General features: G+C 43.9%; 1 long non-coding RNA gene across 1 annotated transcript; it reads left to right on the top strand.

The window, feature by feature from the left end:
- Nucleotides 1-15,705: 15,705 nt before the first annotated feature.
- LOC135981410 (uncharacterized) lies at nt 15,706-23,166 on the top strand. The gene is made up of 2 exons (XR_010598404.1): nt 15,706-17,652; nt 20,160-23,166. It is a non-coding gene; the product is annotated as an uncharacterized LOC135981410 (long non-coding RNA).
- The last annotated feature ends 626 nt before the right edge of the window (nt 23,167-23,792 follow it).

Here is a 23,792-nt window from a genome sequence, read left to right as displayed (position 1 = left end):
CCCTAATCATTTTTGTTGCCCTCCGCTGGACTCTTTCCAATTTTTCCACATCCTTCTTGTAGTGTGGGGCTCAAAACTGGACACAGTACTCCAGATGAGGTCTCACCAATGTCGAATAAAGGGGAACAATCACGTTCCTTGATCTACTGGCAATGCCCCTACTTATACAGCCCAAAATGCCGTTAGCCTTCTTGGCAACAAGAGCACACTGTTGACTCATATCCAGCTTCTCGTCCACTGTGACCCCTAGGTCCTTTTCTGCAGAACTGCTACCTAGCCATTCGGTCCCTAGTCTGTAGCAGTGCATGGGATTCTTCCATCCTAAGTGCAGGACTCTGCACTTGTCCTTGTTGAACCTCATCAGGTTTTTTTTGGCCCAATCCTCTAATTTGTCTAGGTCCCTCTGTATCCAATCCCTACCCTCTAGTGTATCTACCATGCCTCCTAGTTTAGTGTCATCTGCACACTTGATGAGAGTGCAGTCCACACCATCTTCCAGATCATTAGTAAGATATTAAACAAAACCGGCCCCAAGACCGACCCTTGGGGCACTCCACTTGAAACCGGCTGCCAACTAGACATGGAGCCATTGATCACTACCCGTTGAGCCCGACAATCTAGCCAGCTTTCTATCCACGATATACATGAATGGTTAGGGAGGTTCCAGCCTAGAAAGGGAATATCCATCGGCCGAAGAATGTGTCAAGTGGATGACCAGACAACCCCCGGAGGGTAAACTGGGACCCACCCCATCACCTGGAAGGATGAGAAACACAAACTTTGGACAGTTTGGAGCCACCAGGAATGTGCCTAGGAATGTGCCCAGGAATGCGCCATCTGCTGATTGAGTCAGCAACAGCAGGATGAAAGAGCTCCCATAGACTAAGATAGGAATTAAATCCTATAAGAATGGACTCTCAAGACTGATGACTTTGAGTCTCTGGTTCTGCTGCCAACCTCCAGGAGCAACAGGTGCATCTGACACAGACTCAGCTCCATCCTCATGACCAAGATACCTGGCCAGTAACTTGGCATGAGCAACTTCTAGGCTGGTAACTAGAACACCTATACAGAACTTGAATGAATGATTGTGTGAATTAATCTAATCTATCTATCTATACATATGTGTGTGTGTGTGTGTGTGTTTGTGTGTATCAGGAATAAAGTAGTGATAGGAATAAGTAGTCAGACAACATTGTTTACTTTTATCTTTTGCTTTATCATTATATTTGCAATAAATGTGGCATCTTTGCCTTATCCCTCTTAATAAGATCCTGCTGGTTTTTATTCTATTGGTATAACAACTATGCAGCAGCTGCAGAACATTTGATGGATGTGTGTGTGTGTGAATGTGTAGGTATTAGGTATAATGTGTGTGTATAAGAATTAAGATATTATTTATTGGTCATAAATCAAATTGTTATCATAATAAATGTGGCATCTTTGTCTTGCCCCCTGAAAAAATCCTGTGTAGTTTTGTCTGTATAACACCTAGCCCTAACCAAATTCTGCAAAATTTAAGTTTTAACACAGTTTTTCAGCCCTCAATTACAAAGATGTTCCTTTCACATTCAAAAGTTTAAACAAATATAATGTTTCCTTCTTGAGTCTGAATGCATTCAGAAACAGATGTGCAAATTACCTTCCCCCAACCACTGGTCTCACTAGATGTTAACTCTGAAGTCCAATGATAATGCTTAAACATCATTATTTAATTGATGATCATTTTGGTGAACTGACTGGAGAAAGGGGTCAGAATGAAGTTCCTTGGGTGGGCACAGGGATTTTGTGGAGGGAAAAAAGTGTAGAGGGAAGAAGAAATCATGGTGATCCTAAAGGTGAATGTGCTTTCCTACTGAATGATGCCAACTGTGACAATAACTACAAATTAAATTACTACACAAGTGTCATAGTCTACCTTTAATCTTAATCCAAAACTCTCTATATCATTGGAAGATTTACTGGGGATCAAGGGGCAGTGTGTTGTCTTAAGTTTATAGCTCAACCAATGGACCATAGTTTAAAATGTAGGCCTTCTTCACAAAATGAGTTTGATACCTGTGCCCTAAATTCACAAGGATATTAAAATGCAGCACAGAGACTGCTCAAGCAGACCAGAATTACAGGACGTCTGTACAACAAAGAGGGCTACAAAATCAAAAAAAAGAGGCAGTCTGGATAAATGGCAAAGATCAGAAGGTTATTTGTACCTATCAGGTCTCTGAAATCCAGCACTAGCAAAACCAAAAGAAAGGCAGATAAAATAGGATTTGGATTAAATGGGCCAAGAAGATATTTTAAGAGCACATAATCAAGTCAGAAAAAGATAGTTCTTTGAATATATCACTGTGAAGATTAAGATAAACAAAGCAGGGGAAGGCCAAAGATTCATTGTTGAGAAATAGAGACCAGTCATGAGTTGCTATAACTGGTCAGTGTTTTATACAAAGTGTACTGCTGGCTGAAATGTAATCTACATAGATCAGCCTATTTAAAAAAAGCAATAGTGTTGAAAATATTGTTTTTACTGAAAGAATTCCCTATACTGGCCACAAGTGCACAGTTACTGTAAGCATGAACTTTTCATATCTCATTCAAAAGTGATGGCACAGAATACAGAGCTAATGTTACACTTGCGGTTTGGTTCCACTTTACCGGATTTTGTTATAATTGCTCTGGTTTGAGAATGAAGTAACTGATGAAGTGGCACATGATTCCCATGTCAACATAAAGCTTCTACAAACAGGGGTGTGGTCTCTTAAATACGCACATCACGATATGGTGTCCTATTATTTACATCTGACAAGACATCTCCATTGTTTTGATTGGCCATCAACAATAAAGGATTAGGCACGTTTCCAATAGCTTCCCTTTCCAAACTACAGCTAAGACATCAAAAACTGTGGCAATGTAAAGCAGAAGTACAGAGTCCCATACATACAATAGTCAGTTGCTCTAGAAAGAATAACCATGGGAACAATTACAATAACAATGGTAGATTTTCTGGAAGTTACTTGGGATTTATTTAAAGTTATTATTTAAATCTTTTCCATCTTTTTGTGTCTGTTACTCTGGGCTACATTGCACATCAATATGTGGAGAGTTTGTGGCAATAATATACAGGTAGCATTTTAAAGAGTATTATTCACCCATTGCTACACGTGCATATCTCCTATTGATATCTGATAAGTTAATCTGAACACCTAAGGGAAGTCCAAAAAGGGCTAGGACTAGGGATGATTGAAGAACCCCACAGTAACTGGTATAGCTCAGTAGTCTAGGTCTATTGGCAAAAGTTTGGGAATAGGAACATTCATGTCTGCATTTATCTCAGAAGAGTGAAGACTGGTACTCTGGTTCAATGCTTATCTTATGCCCAGGGAAGAGATGAGCCCCTCCAAGCATGAAGTCTTCCCATGGGAATGCTCTAGCAAAACAGAGCCCAAACCACAGCGCTCTACAGTCTCAGAAGAATTACAGTTTGGCCCCTAAATTGTGAGGCTAAGCATTCTGTGTAACAAACTGGTTTGTATTAGAGACAGGCTGCCTCAGCCAATGTGCTGACGCTACTGGTTTTGAACAGTGTTTAACAGTGGACCATTAACAGACATCCCTAGGTATGTGCTTTGCCCATCTTCACTTTTTTAAATGAGATGTTTGGCACTTCAGACATCATCTTTTGATCAGCTGATTTTTCGTAAACTTCATAACTCATAATGAGAATTACTGGACACACAATAAGATGTCCAAGACCCAGGAACACATATGCAGAGCAAAGATAGCAAGTACCGGGTGGTGTTTTTGCCCATGAATCTGTTTGCTAAACATGTCAAGAGTTTTCCCAAGTTACAACACCACATAGCAGCCACTGCTCACCATATATATTGAAATCACTAGCTGTGGTTCAACACATGCATAGGAATGATCAGCGAGTCATCATGCACCGTTGGCCCTACACCCTCTCGGTTCCTTCTTGCTGGCAACTCCGACAGGGGGCAGGAGGGCGGGTAATGGAATGGACATGAGCAACACATCTCAAAGAAAAGTTTCAGAGTAGCAGCCGTGTTAGTCTGTATCCGCAAAAAGAAGAACAGGAGGACTTGTGGCACCTTAGAGACTAACAAATTTATTAGAGCATAAGCTTTCGTGGACTATAGCCCACTTCTTCGGATGCATCCGAAGAAGTGGGCTATAGTCCACGAAAGCTTATGCTCTAATAAATTTGTTAGTCTCTAAGGTGCCACAAGTCCTCCTGTTCTTCTTTTTACATCTCAAAGAACAACAGTTACAAAAGGTAGGTAACTGTTTTTTCTTCTTTGAGTGCTTGCTCATGTCAATTCCATTCTAGGCGACTCACAAGCAGTATCCCTGGAGGCGGGCTTGGAGTTCACAGTCGTATGGCTTGTACCGGCCACTAGCCTTGCTGCCACAATGACATCGCGGAGGTCGAGGCAGCCTCAGGTGCCCAATCGTGCCAGTGCTCTCACTGAAGGGCTGAATTCCCTTTCCAAACTGGAGGAACAACCTTCTGGTGACCACGGACGGGCCGTTGAAGCTTGCATCTGATGGCTAACAGTCGCCATGGGAGACCAGTGCCTTGAGTAGGAGGATCGGGCCCAAGGCCGGGAGGAATTGGTACCATGACAGAGACCATTCCCACTGTCCGGGAGACGGAGATCTGCGCCGAGGAAATGGCAGGCAGGAGGATGATCACTGCAGGCAATATGGTGACCGGTGCCTTCCTCCAGGCGACCCGCAATGAGAGGGCGGAGACCACGAGTGCAGTGCCAGTGATGTAGGAGTCCCACAGAGACCTGGGGCATAGAGACAGAGACCGCTGTCTCATCTCCAGAGACCGGCGTCATTTGCCCACCCTCTGGGGGGTCTTAACGGCTGGCTTGCCCTCACCAGGAGCCTTTGCCATGACCTGTGACACACACGGTGCCGGCGACACTGGTAGAGGCCTCTGCGCTCTGGGAGAGCCTGAGAAGGTGTCAGCACTGCCACCAGTGTGGGTCCCTACCCTGGAGTCGGTGGTGGATTCCTTCAGGGGGCTAGGGGCAGAGTTTGGCTGGAAGGCTCGGATGCTGGGCGGAAAGCAGCCTCCACGAGGAGGGCCCTCAAAAGGATGTCGCGCTCTTTTGGAGTTCTGGGACCAAAGTTCTTACAGATGCGACACTTGTCCTTCACATGCGATTCCCCCAAGCATCTGAGGCAGGTGCTATGGGGGTCACTAACAGGCTCAGGCCTGTTAAGTCAGAGCAGGGCTTAAAACCCGGAGACTGGGGCATGCCCTACCTGGGGCAAAGTCCCTGCTGGGATTCTATATCTAACTACACTACTTAAACTACTTACTAACTACTGTAAACAAACTATTTACAAGGCCTTAAGGCTCAAAGACCGAAGTAGAAGAACCACTAGTCCTTGGGAGGCAAGGGAAAGGTGCTCCGATTAACCATCACAGGCGGTAAGAAGAAACTAAGAGGGCGTAGGGTCGGCGACGCCTACTATACCAACGCATGAGCGCGGCACTCAAGAGAGCGCCATAGCTGACCCTATGGACACCGCTAAGGCAAAAATCTCCGACGACTGTGCACGTGGGCGCACGCACACCTAGAATGGAATTGACATGAGCAAGCACTCGAAGAACAAGGGATGTTAGAATGAAAGCCTTACTTAATCATTTATATGTGAAATGCTTTAGCTGCTTTACTTTTCTGGATCTTTAATACAAGGTTAAAAAGATGTTTAATGGTGTGCTTGCCATGGTAGTAAGCAGGCTGAGCTCTCTGTATACCCAAGCCTGAACCTTGTTTAAAACCGTTTAATGTTGGACAGTGATAGGATCATGTTTACATCTTTGACTCTTTAGACCAATTTTTTCCATCAAAATTAATACAACACCCTGAGTGGACACTCCCCCCCACCAGGTCATCATGGAATCATGAAATTACTCCAGTCTCAGTGATTTCCACAAGACCTAGAGGACTGCTTGGTTCAAAAAACAAGACTAGGCACACCTGCTAAGCAGCTGGCAATCCATTAGCACATACCCTTGCTGCATCGTATCAAAACCAAAGGACAGGCTTGCAAATGCAATGGTTCTGAGCAGATTGATAAATACAATGAACTACACCTTTGCGATTCCCCTTTCTCCCACCAAGTCCCAGGAGAGCAGTGTGGAAGAAATAAATGGAGACTGTGCTACCCCATAATGAAGAAAATGCAGGTAGGCTAAAGTGGATGAGTTAATGTTTATTTTTCACAAGAATCAGCGAGTCAATGAGAATCCCCCTGCCCTACAGGAGAGGGTTGTGAGGAGGGCAGAGACTCCGACGAAGTATAACAGTAACCAAGTTTCCCTCCTTCTCCAGTCCCAAGAGCCTTCCATTCTCTTGCCCGTGTGACAACAGCCAGAGGCGGCACCTGCCTCCTCGTTTGGCAGTCTGAGGAGACATAGCAGCTCAAGTTCCAGAAGAAATAGTTCTCTAAAGGAACACAGCTACAGGCAGTGGCTCAGACTGCAGGACTGTGAAACCAGAGTTGTGGTCCATACAGTAGACCCTCAAGTTATGAACACCTCGGGAGTGGAGTATCTTCATTTAATTATCTTCATTTAAATGAAACTATTTTCTTACCTGGTCACATCTTTTTTAAATGTTCCCTTTTTTTTTTTTAGTAGTTTACGTTTGACACAATACTGTACTGTATTTGGGGGTTTTTTTTGGTTTTTTTAGTCGCTGCTGCTTCCTGATTGCGTACTTCCGGTTCCAAATGAGGTGTGTGGTTGACCAGTCAGTTCGTAACTCTGGTGTTCATAACTCTGAGGTTCTACTGTAAATGGAAGCAGTGGACCTCTGTCTAGAACAGTTTTGGGACATTCTTCCCATGAAGATTACACATGGAGTTTGCTGGAAAAAGCTATATAGGAGACCAGATTATTTAGCAGCAGAGTAGCCTGGAAAAGAAAAATTACCAAAAAGTCTCATCAGCAAGCTAGAGCCGAAGGCCAGGGAATTGAACTGGCAAAGGAATAAAATGCAGAGACTCATAGCTGAGCTCTGGAGCGCCTGTTTTCCACATATTGATGCTGTTGATGGGCCCCTCAACAGCCTTGCACCACAAAGGAGGCTTATATGCAGAAACTTGGTAACTGTAGATGGCTTCAGAGATTAAAAGATTGTCCTCTTATGGAGATTTTTTTCTGAGTATGCAGAGACTAGTGGCTTTAAAGTTTGCCCACAGGCCAAAGCTCCCAAAGGTTGTGTTTATCTGTTCAAACCTAGGATATGCCCATACTCTAGCAGAAGGCTATCTAGTAAAAATCGGACCTTCTGCAAACCACCCCACTAATGGATTCCTTATTGCCTATGTTTGTGGGGGACAAGTGACTTATCCCATAGTCACAGTCCTGATGAAAAGAGGTCAGTTAGTAGGGAGAATCTGGATTGGGGTCCAACATTCTCTTGACTTGTAATTATAGAAAGGGATTGGAAGCGTATCTGTGCCCCACGAGAGTCAGTCATAACACCTGCTCTTGCTCCTGCCCTACCTGACAAACCCCACCTAATAAACTCTAAGATATTTCCTGCCATACGGTCAGATCTTTGAGGGGCCATCCTGGGCCTGCAGACACAGAAATTAGTGAGAAAAGCTGGGATAATGCAAAGCAGACTAGAGAAAAATGGGTTAGGGCCTGCTTGGGGAACCCTAATCAGGGAGAAGGCCCCTTCTAGTCAAGGATTAGAAAAATTAGGCTTTCAGAGCAGATGTAGACTCTCTCCCCCCCCACAACCGTAACAGCAGACGTCTTAACAAATGCCTTTGATCCAGTTGCTAAATTGTGATCCAGTGAAGCTCTTAATGAAATTAACTGCTAACTGGTTGCGTAAATGGGAAATCACCCAAGAAAGACACAGTTACAGCAGGACTTGCTTTATTGGGTAGAGACTTTTCACACAATTTAATCCAAACTGCTTAGCAGGGACTGTGCTTGTGGTAGCGTAGCTCAAACTCAAACTTCTACTATACTTGGAAAGTAATGATCTAGTTCACTGACACATTACCTAAACTGCCGGGGGTAGGTATTTTAAATATTGACCCATCAATTTGGTTAGTGTCATCACACATCTTGAATTTAATTCAACTCCCTGACCATGAATTAGTTTACTTGCAGGTACTGAACAGCTCTAACTGCAAACACTTTAAAGAGATTAAATATCAGTACGCTGGATTTGTACTCCCCATGTAAGAATGCTGAATGTTGCTTCTCTGAGCTTAGTGCCTAAATAAATACCCTGATTTAGAAGTGACAAACTGAAGATTTGAGGCAAATTTGGAGCATTACAAACCGAGTACTGAGGTGCCTGGACGTGAACGTAGAACTGGTCAGTTTAAAATCAGTTTGTGTCTGAATCGGACTTTTAAATGATCTGTGACCCCAAGAGCCTCTCAGTACCAACTGGCAGGAGTCTTACTGTACTGCAACTCCTCTCAGGCCTGCCTTACTCACTACACCTTACACAGTGCTGTTATAGTATTTGTCTATAAAGAGTGTAATGTGAAGCATCAAATGAAATCTGGTGACATACAAGTCATTAATATCATTGCATGTTGTATATACAAATGGTGTGTAAACAGTTATGTATGTGTGCTGGAAATATATTCCTTAAATGCGTTTTGGGCGCAGAGCTGATAAACAAGTTTGTCCTGTGTCTCATATGGGCATTTCATTTGCATCTGAAGTAAACACAGTTCTCAGGAGGATAAACAAACAGTATGACCTCAGCACACGGAGGACAAACCACAGTCTGAACCACAAGGGGTCATCCTGACTCTTGAGACAAAGACAATGCATTTTGGCAAATATAAGGAGAAGCAAAAGCACATCTTGTTATCCATTACTGAAGGGACAAAGAGGTCAGTGCTTTTTGTATTCCATGAAGGGTAGATCTCCACCCACATGGGGTTGGTGATGCTAAGAAATGGCTGGAGGTGAAAAGGCTGCATTAGACAAAGACTGTAACCTGTTGAGTTAAGCTTTAGTCACTAGGAAGCGTGATCATACTTTTAGGCTTTTTTGGTAACCATTTGCTGTTTCATTATCTCTGCTTAGTATCACGTAAATCTGTTCTTTATTTGTACACTTTTTCTTGGTTTATGATAAATTCATCTCTGTGCTTTTATATTAAAGTGAGGTGTGCATCCTCAACTGAACCAGCAGGCTGGTCTGTATTCAGTCTCTGGAGACAGCAGACTTGGTATTTTTGTGGGCATCCAGTGACGGGGCTGGATGCTGCAGGAAGACACTTCTGGAAAGTTCTGGAACTGAAGGACACCAAGAGGTAACCTGCAAGGCAAAGTTAGGCTGGGCAGAGTCCTAAGAAGTTTGTTTGGCTGGCTAACAGCATAGGATGGCAGGGAGCTGCCATACAGTGTTGCACCAATAAATCACTTTTTTTTGCTAAGCCAGAAGGGTGACAGGGTGACTTACAGCTCTGGTTGCCCCAAGAAAGCATCACACCATCACCTAGTCACTTATCCTCTCTAAAAAACACATTTAGGATACAATACTGGTAAGTGGCATATGCACTGGAAAATGGCAATACAAAATGCTAATGAAGCTAGATTGAATTTGGCAGAAGTCAGCCAACATTTTTATAGTGTAAGGATTATATTTTCCTATTTTAAAAGAGCTACACATTTCAGGCTTATAAAGTTACCACTTCACCCTCTTACTGCGCCTTCCATCTGAAGATCTCCAGGTGTTTTACAACCATTAATGAACTTAACCTTCAAATAACTGCTGTGAATCAAGTATTTTCTCCCAATCTACAAAACGGAATAACAACGGGGCAAAATTCAGTACTTTGCCCTTGGTTACAATGGTACAGCAAGGAGTAGAACTCAAGTCTTCTATTTCCCAATTCTGTACTTTAATCTTCAGCCCATGCCTCTTCTGCTGGAGATATCTGGCTCTTAAGAGTTAAGGTATAACTAGAAGACTAATTTTACTGTTACAATATTGAACAATTAGTTGTGGTCCATGGTTTTAGTTAACATGGCAAAAGTAAGCCACAGTCATAGGAGCCACACCATACATATCCTTTCCAACTTTTGAGTATACTTAAAAAAGCAAAACCAGACCACTGAATACTTGAATTCAAAAGTTAAATTGTTGTCCATTCTGGGAAAATTCTCTTTTCTTCATTTATGTCCAGTCAAGTCCTTTCAAAGGGGAAAAAATGTTTGCTTCTTGGTTGAATATGGCTTTCACAAATTGGAAATACTGGCTATGGGGTAGATTTTTAAAGATACTTAGATGCTTCCCCGCTCAGCACTGCACAATGAATTCCCTGAGTGGCACATGCCTAGAAGAATTTTCAGAACCAGAATAGATGTCAAGTAGGCATCTCTCTCTTCATGGCACGGGGCAATGCCAGCATCTAAATATGGGATTTTCAGAAAGCAGGGATGAGCACTCCCCTGCCTAAGCAGATATTCCCCCCAAGCAATGTGTAATAAGGTGTATAAGCAAAATACTGGCCAGAAGAGGAACAGAAGCTGGGGGAGGAAGTGGTCTAGGGAGCAGGCATAGGGGCACCCACCCCCTAGGCCACCCATTTTGAATGATTGTTTGTTTGGGTCCTGGATTGGAATCCAATAGAGCAGAGGGGGCCTGGGTTCCCCAACCCCCAACCACTGACTCCCACCACTGCACGATATGGCTGTGGACTCTCGCCATTGGGCGACACAGCCATTGACTACAGTTGCTAGGCGAAGCAGCCATTGACTCTCACTACTGCGTGACACAGTCCAGAGTATTGACTCTAGGTGGTACTGCCAGCCTTGGACTCAAAGCCCCCACTTTGACAGAGAAGGACATGATAACAGTCCTCAAATATGTTAACTGCTTTTATAAAGAGGCTGGTGATCAATTGTTCTCCAGGTCCACTGAAGGTAGGACAAGAAATAAACAACAGGCTTAATCTGCAGAAAGGGAGATTTAGGTTAGCTAGAAGGAAAAAACTTTCCAACTACAAAGGATAGTTAAGCACTAGAACAAGTTATGGAGGGAGGCTGTGGAATCCCCTTCCTTAGAGGTTTTTAAGAACAGGTTAGACAAACATGTCAGGGATAATCTAGGTGTACTTGGTGCTGTCTCAGCACAGGGAGCTGGACTAGATGATCTTGTAGGGCTGGAACCAAATTTCTATGATTAAATGAGACCCCCCCAAGGCATAGGGCCCAGGATCCAGAGAATCTTAAAGGGTTAAGTGAAAAGCAGGGCCATTTTGGGGGGGGAGTAGTTCTAGCCAGCCAGAGATTCTCTGAGTTGCCCACTCTAGCAAGAAGCCAGACACACCCCTATGGGAGTCAGACACTGCTCCAAGTAGAGTTTTGAAAGCCCCTTTAGTCCCTCTTCCATTGGTAAACACCTCCCCTTGAGGAAGTAATGAAGAAACCCATTCTATATCACCTTGATGTCCCAAGGGAGTTTATCCTCCAGATCAATGCTTCCAAAGTGCGGTTGGGCAGTGTTGTCCCAGGAAATCTATGGGGTGGAACACCTGGCCCTGTACAGCAGCACCAAGTGATTCCCCAAGAGAGGGCACATGTTGCCATTGAGAAAGAAGCACTGGTGGTGAAGGGGGGCCATGGACGGCCTCTGCTGTTACCTCCTCGAAAGCCTCTTCACCTTGGTCACAAACAATGGCCCTCTGATGTGGCTTAATGCACTGAAGGATGCAAACCCCCACTAATGCAATGATACAAGGGAAGGAAGGCTTGAAGCAGGGAGCCCAGATGAGCATTAGCTAGAAGAGACAGGGGCTGGATCCAGCCATGGATGACTCTCCTCTTTGATTGTCGTATTTGTTTTGGAACTTTGATACTCCCTGAAGGACTGGAATTTTGGCACAATTTAGCTAGCAGTCTAAGTCACTACAGCACCAAGCCACGACAGAGGAGGCTGATGACCACTGGTGACCCAGAAGGAAATTGAGGCAGGTTGAATAGTCCCACAGCAAGCTCCCTTGAAAAGTGATGAGACCTGTCAGCTCCTACACATGGATGTTTGTCAACCAGTCCCTGTGCAGTCCAGTCTGACGGTTGCAGCCCTCACATTTTACAAGGCCATTTCCATTATGTAGTGCAATGCTGGATAAAAGAAGTTGTATTCCTCTCGCCTTTGAAATCCCACCCTAAGCCCACAAGACCCCAGGCTACTGGATAGGACATGCCTCACTCCCCTCCTTCATTAAGATGACTCTGTATATTCAAGTACCCATTTTTTAAAAAAATATGAATTTGTACTAGAAACCCCCAAACTATTCTATTCAGGAATATGTTATGGACTAATTTATTAATTTGGCTTTAAAAACAAAAAAGTCACTGACTGAAAACTTAAGAAGTGTTGTGGTAAGGGTAAAAGTTCTAAGTGAGGGATTTGGGGTTATGTACTTAAATGATATGCTTGTGACTTCCATAAAGTCTAATTAGCCATTTGCTTGTAAACTTTAACCCTTTCTATATAGACTATATTTCAGCCAAGCATTTTTGTGGAGAAAACCAGAACAAAATGTCATGGTGGGGACATGGGCTCTTGTTACAATGATTATGTATAAAATAAATGTATTTGTTTTCCAGTGGTCAGAGTAGGTTTTGAAACACTATAATCACTTGAGGCCAAGAAATATTTGCAAGAGAATCATTTGGTCACAGAGGCAGACTGTATGCACACGTGTATGGGTTGTATACACCATTGACCGTAGAGTACAGTTTTCCATTTTACATATTAAGAAGTTCCCCAAGATCTATGGAGTACAACATTAAGAGACTTTTTATTATTGTTTTGGGGAATACATTATAACATTGATTCGTGATTTAGAAGTTTATCCCAAATCACCTAATGAAGAGGGTTTAGTATTCATCGTACAGCTTCTAAGATGTTATACCAATGAAATAACCTTATTCATTCAATAGTAGTGTATTTTATTTTGTAAACCAGTCTATAGGTAAAGAGCTATGCAATTTGATTGACCAACTAAAATGTGTCATGTTTGTTTGCTGGAAGGCAGTAACCCAAGCTCTACCAATTTCAGGTAGCTATAAATCCATTGGCCAGACAAGTGCAGGGATACCCTTAAATACATTTCTGAAGCAATACATGACCAATTTTTTAAACAAGAGAAGGGAGGACAGATAATGGTGCTGGCACTGAATTTTCAGCAGGTGCCACTTAAAGCCAAGGAGCTACTGAACTTACTGTGTATCTACTCAATTTGGATGGGCATTTATGAAGAAGAAAATGCTAACCCAGACAAGGGCAAGACTCTGGAGAAATTTGTTATTAGAGTGAACAGCTCATTTTGCCTTAGAGTCAGCAGGGAAAGCAGCTGAGTAAGAAATGGCAAGTTGAGAATCTAGTCCACATTCTAGTCTAGAGCGAAGAGGGAGCCAAGGGTCATTGAAGAAAAGGGCAATACATAAGCATGACAAAAATTAAAATCCTTCAAGAAAATCAAAGTAATATACTAAATACAATGAATGGACCATTTTGGTCCTTGATCTGCCCAGATGTTTGATCTGTATGGTGTGTTCTTAGAGGGCCATGTGAAGGAGGGTATGACTCCTTTAAGGGAAACCCAGGAGCTCACCATTAGAGCAGCCTGGGGATAATCAAGGAGGCTCCCTGTTCTGCCCTAGGACTGATCTATTTAAACAGGAACAGGAAGCCAAGTGGGGGAGAGGAGACTAGAAGCCATCCAGCTTGTAATGGATTAGCTCTTTCCCCAGACTCCAGAAGACTAGTCAGACCAGTCTCACAGAGCTTGAGGACTTTGAGTTGAAGAGCTTGTAAACCTGAGGTCACAGGTGGAGAATTGCTCTTTAAAAGGGAGCAAGAGCCAGTGCACCTGTGACTCATTAGCTACTTCTCAACTGGGCTTACAAGGGCACCTGGACCCTACATGAGAGAAACTTGGTAAGTCAGTGCCTGAGAGAGTCATGAAGAGGCAGGTGAGAACTGCTTGAGACCCAGAGGAGAGAGACAGAAGCAACAAGGAAGAGCTAGCAAGAGTGGCTTGGGAGAGAGCTCCCTGGTAAAGGGAGCTGAGTTCTGTGGAGACCTGGAACAGAACTGCTGAGCAGAACTGACCAAAGCTGAAACCCTTGAGAAGCAGAAGGCTCAGGCAGTGGCCTCCTAGGAAAAGGGGAAGATCCAGCATGGTCAGTGGAAGCTGAGCCCAGAAGCAAGAGGGTGGATCCCCTAAGCTGGGGCATGACTCACTGGCAGGGAGGCCTGGAGGAGTGGAATGTTACTAAAGGAGAAGCCCTTGGGGTGAAGACCTGAGTGAAGGGCTGCTTGAAGATTGGCAGAGAGACCTGAAGAGTGGGGCCTAGATCAGGAGCCAAAGAAACTGGAGATTGGTTTTATTACAATTATTTGGGAACTACTGCGATGGGATATGGCAATAAATTATGTCCAGAGGTAGGCTTTGTACCAGATTCAGACTATGTTCCTTTCATCGGCAGAAGAGGAAAGTGAGGCAGGTGTGCTTGTTGTGCTGCCGCAGCATGGCACCCTGGTGGGGTTGCCTTATCACTAGGACATGCTTGAGGATGACTGCTCGGGCCAACCTGCAAGACCATCAGGTATGCCCAAAAAGATCTCCAACTGTCCAAAGACAGACAGAGTATCCTTGTCAGGGATTCTATGCTAAGAGAAATGGAGAGAAGGTTCTGCAAGGGACAGGTGGACAATAGGACCAGTGTGCTGTCTTCCTGGAGCCAGCACAGGGGATGTGACTGCGAGATAAGCTTTGAAGATCCACTGGCAATGGTGCATATTACCACTAACAATACTGCTTCACAGGATATTTCAGATTACATACTGCTTCAGTGAACTTCGAAGGGCGTGGGGGAGAGAAATGTTCAGGTGATCTTCTCTAAGATTCTTCCTGTCTCGCAAGCAAAAGAAGACAGAAAGCAGAATGTTCTGGAAGTGAACTGCTGTCTGAGTGGTATAGGAAAACATTGGTTTTGTGGAACATTGGGCCATCTTCTATGGGGAGAGGAGGCCATATAGTTTGGAGGACCTCCATCTCCAGATAAGGGGAACCAATAGTCATGGAGACATGCTTGCTAAATGGGTTAGGGCGTTAACAAAAGGTGATAGTGAAAAGCAGACAAAGGAACACTCGTTTAGCACAAAATCAAGATCAAAACTGATCAAGGCACCAAAGGATGTGTAGAGAAGTAATTACTGCATTGCCTATATGGCAATGCTAGGAGCCTGGATAATAAATAAGAGATATTAGTATTGTCAATTATGAGCATTGATTCAATCTAGCTGGTATTACCTAAACCTGGTGGAAAGATATACAAATCTCATACAAGATGGGAATGTTTAAAAAAAATCACTGGATAAAATCTATTTAGGAATGATCTACTGGGCAAAAGGTGATAAGGAGTGCCACTCTGTCAAAAGTAACATCACCTATTTCCAAGTCACTGCCAACTGTGAAGCAAGTGATCGTCAATGCTTATGGGTCAATGTTCTAACAGACAAACCACAAGATAGGGTGCTAGTGGTGACTAGTTGGTGTCTTCTACAGACCACTTAATCACACTACAGATCAAGATGACCAGCTCTTTAAACAAGTATCTAATGCATATCTAATGTGTTTGGGGGTTACTTGTGTGGAAGCAGAGAAAGAACTGACAGGAAGGGGATGCAATGCATGACAGTTCGTTAGCAAGAGTTAGGCTAACTGTAACCCTAATAACGCGAGATTTGTAGAAGCGAGGAATGTGTGAGGCAAGTGGGAAAGAACTGTGTGAGAAGTTGCTGCGACCTTGTGTAGATAATATGGAATGTAGACTAAGAGTCTACATTAGTGAGCAAAACAAGATATCAGAATGACCTATGTATAAACAAAATGCAACTGTTGCTCATTATTGTCTGTAACAAAAGGTATAAATGCTTGCTGTAATTGTTTACCTGTTGAGAGATCTGCTTAGCTCTCTCCCTCTGCGCAATTGTGAGAGTTAATAAAGCATCTGACTTGCTCTACCTAAACAAATAGTGAGAACTCTGTTTTTCTCCGACAATTTGGGGGCTCGTCCGGGATGGCAACACCCGCAGAGGCACCGGCAGCTGCTACGGATCGTTCCCCTTCGAACCCCATGGCGCCACAATAGAGGCAGGAGACCTTTTGAAATCTCTATTGGGGTGTCGGAGGAGGACTGTCCGTGGGGCCGTCTGCCCCTGTTGGGCTCACGCCATCCGAACTTATTGACTGTGCAGCAAGGTCAGATGCTGAGCGGCGTAATAGGGGAATTGTTGCCGCCCCCTGTAAGCATATGCTAGGTGCATAGGGTTTGCACCTGTGTTGAGGGGTTGTTACCGCCTCAAGAGGGGTTTTTTACCGCCTCAAGTGATGCATCGAGGTACTTGGGAATAGTACCTGGAGGTACTCAGGAGTAGTACCTGGTATAAGGCCTTGGTGTGTGTGTGGTCTGTGTGTGTGTGTGTGTACACAGTGTGAATTGAGTGTTACCGGAAGACGCCCAGAGTACTCTGCGAAGTCTTTTGGCTCGTGACCAGAACTACTCTAACGCAAGCCCGGTAACTAGAGGATCTTTTAGGAGATCCGACCCATGTAGGTTGACTCGGCCTGGCATCGTCCGGCGAGGAGGCTACCTGGGTCTAGGAGTGTGTGCACCCATCTTCCCTCCCCTTTTCCTCTCCATGTGAGCCACTGACAGTCTGACCATCTCACTGGATGCAACAGAGTAAGCGGCGCTTTCTCTCTGAGATTAGCCGACGCTCTTTGCTGAAGGGAGGTGTAGGGGGTCATGGCTATCCTCGTTAGTCACTCCTGTGTGAATACCCTGTAGGGAGAGTCCTTAGTTTATGAACCGCTAGCGCGGACAGGGCATCCTTCCCCTTTGAGTGTGTGATTGGAAAAATGGGTGGGGGACAGTCTAAGGATTCCCTCTCACCCACTAAGGGTACCCCAGCTTATTTCATGTACGTACATTATGGTACTAAAACCTGCAGGTATTTAGAGAATTGGAATCATTACACGCGTGAAAATTCATCTAAACAATGCCCACTAGAAGGTACCTTCAATCTAGATAAGATCATACATCTCAGAGGAGCTTTTAATCACAAAAAAGCCTCTGACACACAATGGGAGCAATTTGTCTATTGAGGAAAGGAACGGGTTAATTTGAAATTCAGCTTGGTCCAGAGATAAAGAGAAAGTTAATCTGCGTTCAAGGTCAAGAATCAATGCAGACCAGGCTAAGTACAAAGAAAAACTGCTTTCGGCCCCAGCTGACTGTGAAAAAATATAGACATAGTCAAACCAAAGGCAATACAAGTTACAGTGCTGAGATTACATTTGCAAAGCTTAACTGTCCAGTGAGATCCAACAGTCTGCCTTTGCGACCCTGGAGCCGGCGTGGTTTGGGGACGCTGAAGAAGCCACAGGCAGCCGGCCTGGACTGGAATCACTGAAAAGACGCCCCAGGAGACCTCAGGGTGTAAAAGAACTGCCCTCCCAAGAGAGGAAGCAAGTTGGAGATTGCACAGCACCTTCTCTGAACGTTATACACAGACGTGGCCAGTCTGGACGTACGTGTGTGAGTATGAAAGTGTGCCTACTTTCAGCGGCAGTAAGTCTGAGAACCGGAGAGGGATTTAGCATTCCTCTTTCCACCCCGGTTGACCGGGAAGGGTGTCAGGTGGATCTACCCCAGTCGTAGCAGGACTGGGCAATAGAGAAGTTGGAGAAAAGGGAAGAGTTGTGTACTTGATAACTAGAATTGAGCAATTAAGAGCATAGATCATGAACCAGGCAGCAACTCAAACCTACGCCCAGGGCAAGTTGCAAGCCTTGAGACAGGACTTCCAGGCAGAAAAGGAAGCACTGGCTAAGCAAGTACCGGTCCTTCAGGGACTTGTCAGAATTTAACCATTTGTGTTTGCATATGCTGTAAGAGCAGTGTGTTTGCCACAAGAGAAAATTGAATAGTTAAATGCCAATGGGTCATGCGTTTTGCCCAAGTGGCAAGCCTCACGAGGGAGGACTCGGGTAGCCTTGTGAGTAAGAATGTTTAAGAGAAGAGACCAGGAAGGGTGGGGGCTAGTTGAGAAGCCCACCCTCCTATCTAAATTGGTAGTGAAAAAGCTGGTGCCCATGGAAGGGACGGTTCAGCGAGAAAAGCAGGATTGGGCCCAAGCGGGCAGGCAATAGATAGAGAGATTGGAGAACAGGTTGGAAACTTTGAGGGCATAGTGGAAGGAAAGGAGTAAGTAATTATAAGCATGGGGATTTCAAATCCCCAGGATATAATTGAAATGGTAAAATGTGTGTAAGACAGAGTCTTTGTACCAAGGTGCAAGGCTCTCCTTTCTTCTGCTGAATAAAGCAACTCTTCCTTATCCCTGTCTGGCTGTTATTGGCTCTCAGCTAGGTGGACCCGATATTTTGGTGACAGTTACTAGCGACTCCTGTTAATGAATTTCTGTCTTATACATTTAGGTGTTAGGTGTGTGGACGGAACTGAGCCTCTCATTTGTAATTCCTCAGAGTGGAAGCCATCGCGTGCAATGAAGCTCTGAGGTTGAATTGGGATCCTTCTGTCCCATCCCCTGTAGCGGTCAGTATTAGTAGAAATTCCTGTAATAGGATCCTATTAGGCCATAATTCCCTCTGTTCTCTGTGTAATTCTCTGTTAGAGTGTCAGCAGGCAGATGGGTGGGTCTCTGGTAAAACCCTCTAAGGATAGCCCTTTGAATTATATGTTAAGTAAATGGCTTTTACCCATTGTTCAGGAAAGAATAAAGATTTGAATTTGTTTTTGGGTAACAAAATAGCAGATAAAAGATCTGGTAAAAAGAGAGAGAAGGACAGTGCCCCTGGCTCTGTGTGGTCGAGCTGTCACTTTACTAGGGGTGCATGGAGATTTTGTAAGCACAAAAGAAACAGTTACACCTTGTGTAGAAATTGATGTGGCTAGTGTTGTGGAAATTGAATTGTGGATAGGATGTGCATTTTCCCCAGAACATGTGCAGTGTATATTGTAGCAGAGGTAAAAGAAATGCAAACCTACCAATATAGGTTGTGTTGTCTCTTTTCAGATCACTGGGTGTTTGAAAGCAGGAGTTAGAAGTAAAAGGCAATCAAAAGTCTGGGAAAGTTAATTGTGTCCCTTTTTACATAAGAATTTTTAAGCTGTGGATAGCTTTGGATCTGGAAGCAAGCCAGAAAGCATCTGTATTAATGCAATTTTCTAACTAATAAGGTAGAAGCCACTGAAACCTGGGCTGCCTATGAAACAAATACAAGGAAATATGGGGTAATTCCTCAGTTTTGTCTAAAATCAACAAGAGTATGTGTGGATATAAAGGAAATATTTTAAGCAATGACTGACTACCCAGAAGGGGTAGACCTCTGTTCTTTTGTCTTTCAGATCATCAGAGAAAACGGATGCCAGCTGAACAGCATTCAATGTACCATGCATTTACTGGTACAATAGGAATTATTTTTGTGTTCTTTGTCCTGTCTTGTGGTGTTTGTCTTGTGGCCAGAATTGTTGGGTTTAATATTTTCATAAGACAGTCTAGTTCAAAATTAAATAGAAGGGTTAAATCAAAAAGCAGATACTTGTTTTTATTCAACTTGGAATACAAAAAGTGTTTGGATAAATCAGGAAAATGTGATATACTAAAGTCTAATACAGTTGCTTAAGTAAGAAAAAGAAACTTCATTGGCCAGATTTTTTTTTAATTGAAAAAAATTGTTGTTAAAATTTGCATACCAACAGTCTTTGGAAGCAAGGACATGGAAGGTTAACCCACTCCCCATATTGCCCATGGGATCCTTCTGGCTACTTCAGATTTCTAGCCAGAGGGCTGGGGAGGGAGGAAAGCTATTGGACACCTGAGGTTGTACCGAGTGGACTCCTCAAAAGTGGGTGTGCTTGTCCTGGTTTGTTGCTCCAAAGCTCTGTAATAAAGTTATTTTACTGGAAGGGTGTACATGGCATACATTGAATAATAAGACTAATGTATGTATAATGGCAATGTGTATGTGTTCATTGTTGGGAAAAGGTGTATGAGTGAAGAGTGGAAGTTTCCTTTGTAGGTTAAAAGAAGCCAAGAAGGGGAGAAGGAAAAAGAACAGAACGAGTTAACTGAGGAAAAATAGCTAGCAAGCTCAGTCCAAAGATAAGATGCTGGGACCATCCAAGGACACTGCCCACAGCTAAGACTTGGCTGATAGCCAAGAAAAGGGGGGCCTGAATGTGCCCAAGCAACTATGAGATCTGCAAAACACTGCCAGGCATTAATGAAATGTGTTAGGTTTCTTTTCTCACAGATAAAAGAAGTGCTACCCAAAGACCCTTGCAGCCCTGCCATTCATTGAAACAAGGAGGCTGAGTCTACGTAAAGTCCATCAACGAAAGACTGCTTTGGCTCCACACTGGAAAGGCCCTTTCCAAGTCCTCTTAACCACCACCACTGTGAAGTGCCAAGGACTACCTGCCTGGACCCATGCTTCTCACTGTAAAAAGACCCCTCCACCTCGGGAGGACTCTCCGACTGATAAGCCTATTTCTCCTTCTAGCTCTGCTGTGTCTTCTGGACAGCAGGAAAAAGAAAGAAAGAAAAAAAAAGACAAGGTGAAGTGCTAGTAACCTCTCCCTTGTCCACTGACAGACCTACTGTGCCTCTGGATTTTTCTAGAAGAAGCAAAACCATTACAGGGTGATGTGCTAGTAACCTCTCCCCTGTATGATGCTAAACCACACTGTTTCAGGAAAAGAGAAGAAGGAACACTTGCTTCATTGAAACCACAAAGTCCAGGGATTCCTGACTACAAGAGACATTAAGAACTGACCCTGGTGAAGAAACAAAGAATTATACACTGGCAGGAAGAAACTTGTGGGACCCATGCTTGGGAACGTGGTATTGATTGGATTTTGGGGTTTATTCTACAGGCTGCGCCCTGTGTTTTGGATAAGTCCTTTAGCATGTATTGCCCTCCCTAATTGGATTTTAAATGATAAGTACCAAAGGCACCTTGTTGCCATTGCCCCTGCCATCTCCTCCATTACACTATTACCCCTGTAACACATCCAAATACAGACAATGCCATATATTTGATAAAACCAATGACTAAGGCCTTCACACTTTAGTGATTTATTTAAATATTGTTTGAAAAAATATATTTTTAAAGTTCAGAATATCCCATATAAGCGAACAATTGAATGGATCAGTGGAGATAAAAGTATATGATATCACTACCAGTGAACCCCAAGAATTTATAATTGCTCACAGGGGGCTACCATTAGATTAGCACAACAGAGGGCTTGGGTTATTTCCTCTAGAAAGAAGAGAGACTTGACCGGATCCCTTTGGGATGGGGCCAGTAATGCAGCAGCAGTTTGGAATATTTTTAAGAACCAAGAACATGATGAGAAATTGGGGCAACTAGAGAAGGCCATTGGCCTTGTTTCTGGAGCACAACTAACCCAGGTACAGGCTGGAGTTGGTGAGTTACATGTTATTTCTGCCCTTAGTTCAATGACCCAGAAGTTGCTGACAGAGATGGTATTGAATATCACTGAGGCTGGGAAGGCATTGCAGTGGGATCTAGCATGTTCAGAGATTCAGGATTTCCTGAATGACCAGCTAATGGCCATTCGGAATGATCTAGAGCATCAGGCTTGGCCCACTGCCCTTACAGACACATCAGGAGTACCATCTGATCTGTGGCCATGGAGACATACTTGGAAACTTTCTGGGTGGAAGTGCGGACGTTCTCAGTGCTCCTTCCAAGCATATGGACCGGTACAGGGGTGTGGGCTCCCACAGACCGTATCCTGCCGGGTGCATGGGGAGGATGCATGTGGGATTGGGTAATTCCCCGAGACATCTGGGAAATTAGACCTCCTGGTATGCCCAATCGATTTTTAGTCAGTGCTCCTGGGATTACATCTGACATTTGGATGGGGTTAGGGAGTCATTGGACATTTTGGCCGTTACAACCCCCACAGCTTCAGTGTATCCGTAAACTGAAGCCAGGAGAAGTTGTTACTCTTCATGACTACGTTTGCTGGGAGGGTAGGGGACAAGGAACTACCCTGACAGGACACTTATTTTTTTAAGCTAATGATAGCTGTGTGTATGTTAAAGCCACCACATTGCAAGACATACATTTTAATCTCATTACCACTGCAGGCAATCATATTATTTACTGGCCTGCAGATAGAATTTTGCAAGTAGTCCTTAGGTTCCAGATACCCTTTAATTGGACTAGCTTACTATCTGATAGATTTCAAAATTTGCTTTCATTGTTACCTGAGATTCAGAAAATCTCTGAGGTACAAGGGCAAATTCACATGCTTCAAAATGTATAGCAAGTAGAAAAGTATGCCTTTCACACTGCTTATAGAGTATCTATCTTATGTACTAAGTATGATGTATTGTGCTTTATGACTAAGGCTGTACAACAACCCCATTATAGTATTGCTATGGGAATGTTATTGCTTGTATTGTTATTAGTTAGCTTAGGATTATGTTACTGTTGTTGTAAAAGACGTAATAATAGTAATACCTTTCATGTCCATGCTCATCATGCATTGTCATTACATCCAATCAAAACCCCTAAGGTTGAAGCATCTGATGTAGAATCTGAATTCCGAGATTTAATGCAAATAGAGATTTGAAAATGTTTGTTGTACTAGTAGTACAAAAGGGGGGGTTGTGGAAGCAGAGAAAGAACTGACAGGAAGGGGATGCAATGCATGACAGTTCGTTAGCAAGAGTTAGGCTAACTGTAACCCTAATAACGCGAGATTTGTAGAAGCGAGGAATGTGTGAGGCAAGTGGGAAAGAACTGTGTGAGAAGTTGCTGCGACCTTGTGTAGATAATATGGAATGTAGACTAAGAGTCTACATTAGTGAGCAAAACAAGATATCAGAATGACCTATGTATAAACAAAATGCAACTGTTGCTCATTATTGTCTGTAACAAAAGGTATAAATGCTTGCTGTAATTGTTTACCTGTTGAGAGATCTGCTTAGCTCTCTCCCTCTGCGCAATTGTGAGAGTTAATAAAGCATCTGACTTGCTCTACCTAAACAAATAGTGAGAACTCTGTTTTTCTCCGACACTTGCTGTGTGCTGAGCTTGTGTTTGTCAGTCTGTTTGTTTGGTTGGTTGTTTGAAGGACCGTGTGCTGTGGCTGGCAGTTGGAAGCTGTGAGCTTCAAAGGAAGGTTTGAAAGCTAGAAGCCTCTGGTAAGTGGCTGAGCCTTCATCAGTGGGCAGGACATTCATACAGGCCAGGGCTTTATAAAGCAGCGCACAAGCGACCAGGGAGCTTTTGCGACCAGGGGCTGCTAACAGGGAGTTTCGCAAGGGAGTTTGGAAGGGGGCGAGGGTCCCTTGCCGGTTCTATCTGTTTTCCCTTTATTCCCCTTAAAACCTAAACTTCTTGCTTAAACAACCCTTTCAGCGGACAGGGGGCTGCAGACGGGAGTTTGACAGAGGGAGGCTTACGATGGTTAGGAAGACCCGCAACACCTGTGCCAGCACTGCTTCTGTCTCCTCCACCTGCGCCTGTAGCCAGACAGAGCGCCTGAGCATGGATGCTTCTACCCAGATCCTGGTGTGGTTTTGCAGAGACTGTAACTTGCAATTTCCACTTACTGATATCCAGGCTGGGGGGACCATCCAATGTGAAAGGTGCCTGCTGGTGGAATCTCTTAGG

The sequence above is a fragment of the Chrysemys picta genome, chromosome 2 (assembly GCF_011386835.1).
Source record: "Chrysemys picta bellii isolate R12L10 chromosome 2, ASM1138683v2, whole genome shotgun sequence".
Classification (NCBI taxonomy): Eukaryota; Metazoa; Chordata; order Testudines; family Emydidae; genus Chrysemys; species Chrysemys picta.
This window is presented reverse-complemented; position numbering and strand designations above follow the sequence as displayed.